General features: G+C 41.5%; 1 protein-coding gene across 4 annotated transcripts in view; it reads right to left on the reverse strand.

Moving 5' to 3' along the window:
• CCSER2 (coiled-coil serine rich protein 2) overlaps window positions 1-4468 on the reverse strand; it is a 188528-nt gene extending 184060 nt beyond the window's left edge. For all 4 annotated transcript variants that reach the window (XM_003783501.3, XM_012801432.2, XM_023509524.1 and 1 more), the window contains exon 1: window positions 4220-4468. The gene's annotated coding sequence lies outside the window, so the exon portion shown is untranslated. The remainder of the gene's footprint in view (window positions 1-4219) is intronic.
• Window positions 4469-4771: the final 303 nt, after the last annotated feature.

A 4771-nucleotide genomic window follows, 5' to 3' on the forward strand; every position in this document is an offset into this window, starting at 1 on the left:
AAAAAAAAAAAAAGAACCCTAGATCATTTTGTTTATTTTCCTATTCAAGTTCAGGAAAAAAAATGAAAACTCAAGAATGTAGTTTTCTATAACATAAAATCCCCATAAATGACATTCAATTTCAACCACATGTGTAACTGGCTAAAGATGTACTCATACCAAAATGAACTTCGGAAGTTTAAAAAAATAAAAGTATGTATCAGATAGTAGAGTGACATTCATTCTCAGATCTCATAATCAAAAGACAAAATTCTAAAATTATTTTTTAAAGTCAGTGATTTTAATAATATAAAAAGTATAAAGCCTCCAACAAGGAAAATAAAATAGATGAGAAATATTTTTCAAAGAAGTAATATATTTATGGTGTTAGTGCTAACAAATACTAGTAAGAAGTGAAATTCCAATAAACTTATGAGCATATGATGCACAATTCATGCAAACAGGAAAATAAAACTTAAAAAAAACTAAATTTGCTTGTCTACTGTGAACTATGATATTAGATAAGCAAGTCATCTTATCAATATTTTTAAAAAACAAACATTTAAAAACAAAATCCCATAGAAGTATGATAAAACTGGTCAACCAAACTCTGCTAAAGACAATGTAAGTCAATACCTTTCAGAAGTAAATCTGGTAATATTTCTCAAAATTAACAAAGTCATCATACCCTTTGACCTTGTAATTCCCCTCCTGGCCCTTCAGCCTAAAAGGAAAGAAGCAAAATGAACAACTGTATACTAACTGTGTTATGTTCAAAATGGGAAGTAACCTAGATGTCCCGTAATTAAGAAATAAGTAACTCAACTCACTGGAACAAGGTATAATAATCTAAAGGTATAAAATCTATAACAAAAAAGAAAACACAAATATGCAAGTAAATATATAACATTACATTTATGTTTGACTGTAGTATAAACTCATAGCTGTAACAAGAAATAAATAAGTAAAATTAAGTTAGTTTAGTTTTTTTCTTATTTCTTTGACCACCAAGTTGTTTGTAAAATAAAAAGCCTGCTGAAACTGATGAGGCCCACAACACTAAGTACACATTTCAAACTGATTTTTCACAGGTATTTACAAGTTTCCCAAAAAATCTATTGCACAGGAGTAACAAATAGGCTCTTTTCAAATACAGACAAACCAAACATGTAATTTTAGCCACACTATTAGCCAGCTATAACCTTATTATATTAAAATCTCATTTTACCATTAAAACATAACTGTATACAAGAGCTCCATATGGTGATCAGAAGCCACTCGTTATGAGGCATCTGGAGAGAGGGCCCCAAGCACTTAAGTTAAAACTATCTGGCTGGGGAAATGGTGAAGGTTAGGTTTCTCCTATATCCCCAAATGAATCATCATGTTTCTCAGCCACTCAAGGGCTTTAATTCCCTAGCAGCAGCCGCTATGGATTCAAGAAGGGAGAAAATGCAAGCAGATTTGTTATTCCTCTGAAAAATTGGCAACTTCTTCATTTTCCCCCAAAGTACCATGAAGTAGTGAAAAGTAGACAAGCATGAGGTCAGGAGATGTGACACACAAGTAAGCCTAAACAGCCTCAAGTAAAATTACTTACATTTTTAAGCTTGAATAGTTCAATAGTAAAATTTTTAAACTAAATAATCAGTTTATTCTTTCAAGCTCAATGTTCTATTAATGTAACAGACCCCTCCCTTTTCAATGCATACCCAAGTCTCTTACAACCCCAAAATATAAAACATTTAAGATTTAGGATTAGGAGACTACAGGCAAGGGTGAAATACACAGATGGTCAAAAGACCTGGATTGTAATCCCAGATCTGTCTCTTTCTACCTATGTCACTTTGGGCAAATTACTGGCACTTCAAATTACTGGCACTGCATAAAGTCCTACGACCAATGAAGCAGCAATCTTCACTGGCAATGTCCCTTTCATTCTCATATCATCAAATGGATTGGTTTTCTTCCATCATATCTGGGGTGTCTTTCCTAACTAGCAACATCAACAATTTTTACTTCATTCTTGGATATTTAAAAGTATCTTGTGCATTCATCTTTTCCAAGTTTTCTGATTGAATTGAATGAAGAAGTCTAACATATTTTGTCTACATTAAAGCTATATTCAAGACTGGGACCATTTCAAAAAGACATTCAGTAAATAATTTTTGAGCACCTATGCCACACAATAGTATGTGCTAGAGTTGCAAAGGTCCCTTTCCTTAAGAAGCCCAAAAGCCTGGTGGAGACAGACTTAAGAACAAATGATTAGGCTCAGCGCCTGTGGCTCAAGCAGCTAAGGCGCCAGCCACATACACCTAAGGTGGCGGGTTCGAATCCCCAGCCCAGGCCCGCCAAGCAACAATGATGGCTGCAACCAAAAAATAGCCAGGCATTGTGGCCGGCGCCTGTAGTCCCAGCTACTTGGGAGGCTGAGGCAGGAGACTCGCTTGAGCCCAGGAGTTGGAGGTTGCTGTGAGCTGTGATGCCATAGCACTCTACCCAGGGGGATAGCTTGAGGCTCTGTCTCAAAAAAAAAAAAAAAAAAAGAACAAATGATTAACTTCCAACTGACAAATGTTAAGTGCAGACTGTAGGGATCAGTCCAGACAAGAGGGAAGAGATATCTGGACAAGGCTCACAGGCGATATTTTAATAAGGTCTTGAAGGGCCAGTCATCTACTAGGTAAAGAATTTTCAACAGAGAACAGTGTAAAACCACAATGGAAGATGTCATCTTCAGGGCACTACAAGTAGCCTTTATGGCGAGGGCAGGCATAATGTTAGAAGATGAAACTAGAATGTAGACAAGTACCAAGAAATCATGAAGGACTTTGAATTTTAGCACTATGGACTATGGAAAGTCAGCAAAGGACCTTTAAACATGGAATCAAGTCCCTTCCTCCACCATTTAATAGACTAAATCACGGCAACAAAAAGTACAATCTGGATATCAAAATGTAGAATAAAAAAAAAATTCAAATAGAGTTCCTGCTTTCAGGCTATCTTCTAGCACTTTCTTACCTATGGGATATCTATACAACATTCAACTAAGACTGTGTGAATTATAGCTAAAGGTTCAAGAAAGTGTGAATTTTTAACATAAAGATTACTTGAAGTCAAAGTTGTTGAAAACACTAAAGAAAACAACCAAATCAGAAAAGATTAAAGAGCTTTAATAAATTAAGAAAAGCAAAGAAAATTTTAAGAAGGTCCAAGAAGACTGACTTCAGACCAAACAGGAAATGTTTACATCCTTATCATATATTGATTACAGACAACAAGACATGTTTTTTACCTATCATTTGCAGGAGAGTATCTTAAATTCCTTTTGGTTAAAGAGCTACCATCACTAAAGTCTCTTTAAACTAGTGTAAAAGATAATGCTTAAAAAAAACTGGCCAAATTAATACATTCCAATAATATTTTAATGCTCAAGAAAAAAAAAAAACATGAAAAGGATGCCTCTTCAGATAGTTATCCTCAAAGCCGAAAATTCCCATTTCTTTCATCTACAAGAGTTAAACACCAATCAATATTCCAATCTTGGACCACAAAGGGTCCAAGCATCAGTAATTTCAGCACCGCTAAGGCCTAGTCTAAGAACAGCAAGCCTAACTGGCGGGGTAGCCTACAAAGATGAATTTGCAATTACTGAAATTCAAACTCAAGCTTAGCCACCAAGGACCACCTCAAAGGAATCATTCCTCCTTCTACTTTCAAGAAAGTAGGTGCATTTATAAAAAAGCATAAAAATAGCAACTGTCTAAAGAAAAGAGATCTGAACCTAAGGCAAGGGTGTGATACACTAAAGTTTTATCCCAGTATGTTTTAGGGTGTGTCTTTGTTTTGGCCCAGTAATTTTAGAAAAAAAAGAAAAAAAGAATCCCACTCATTCAGCTCACCCCAGTACTTTCCCCTATCAACGTTCACAAGCATCCAGGCTCTGAATCACTGGCCCTGACTTCTTAGAGAAAGGCGGCCGCCCAGCGGTTCGAGGCCCCTGGCGCGCTGTCACAGCAGGGCGGGTGCCCTCCGCCCTCCCCGCTCCCTGGCCGCCCCGCCTCGGTCGCTCGCTAGGGGCTAGATAGGGTCACCCTGGAGAAGGGAGAGCCGGAGGGTGCCACTGCCTCTCCTCGGGAACCCGGGTCTCCAACCCGCCCTGGGCGCCCCAGTTCTGGGCTACCCCGGGCGCCCGCCTCGACCCCGGCCCCAGCGCGGCCCTGACCCCAGTTCTCACCGTGAGGAGGTCGCGTTGCCTCCTTGGCCGCGGGCCGGCTGCAGGTCACCCACAGACCTGCGGGCCGGAGGACTGAAGGTGAGGCGAGGGCGCCGCCCGTCACATCCCCGCCCTCTCCACAACCCGACCCGCAGCAGCCAGCATCGCGTCTGCGGCCTGAGGGTGCGCCGGACTCCAAAGCCGCCGCGCCCCCTCCCTCCGCCGGCACCCGCCTGGACTCCGCCCTCCCGGGCCAAGAGCACAGCGCGCGCGCAGCCCTGCCTCTCGGGACGCCCGTGCGCAGGCGCGAGCCTCACAAGGATAAGCCACGCCTTCCAACCTGCCCCCGCCCCCTGACTAGGGCCTCAGCCCACCTCTGGCCCCGCCCCTGCTTTCTTGCCAAGCTTTCCCAGGTCCGCCCCAGCTTCGGGACCCGCCCCTCTGCTGTCCTTGCCTCTGCCTCCTGACTCAGGTCTTCGCATGACCCAAGCGCTGACGCCGGTCCTGCGGCTGACCTCACCTCTATCTGTACCTGTGAACTATCATTTGCTCCTTGACCGTCAAACCTGTCAG

This window comes from Otolemur garnettii, unplaced genomic scaffold, assembly GCF_000181295.1.
Source record: "Otolemur garnettii isolate 467f Iridium unplaced genomic scaffold, OtoGar3 scaffold00008, whole genome shotgun sequence".
In the NCBI taxonomy this organism is placed as follows: domain Eukaryota; kingdom Metazoa; phylum Chordata; class Mammalia; order Primates; family Galagidae; genus Otolemur; species Otolemur garnettii.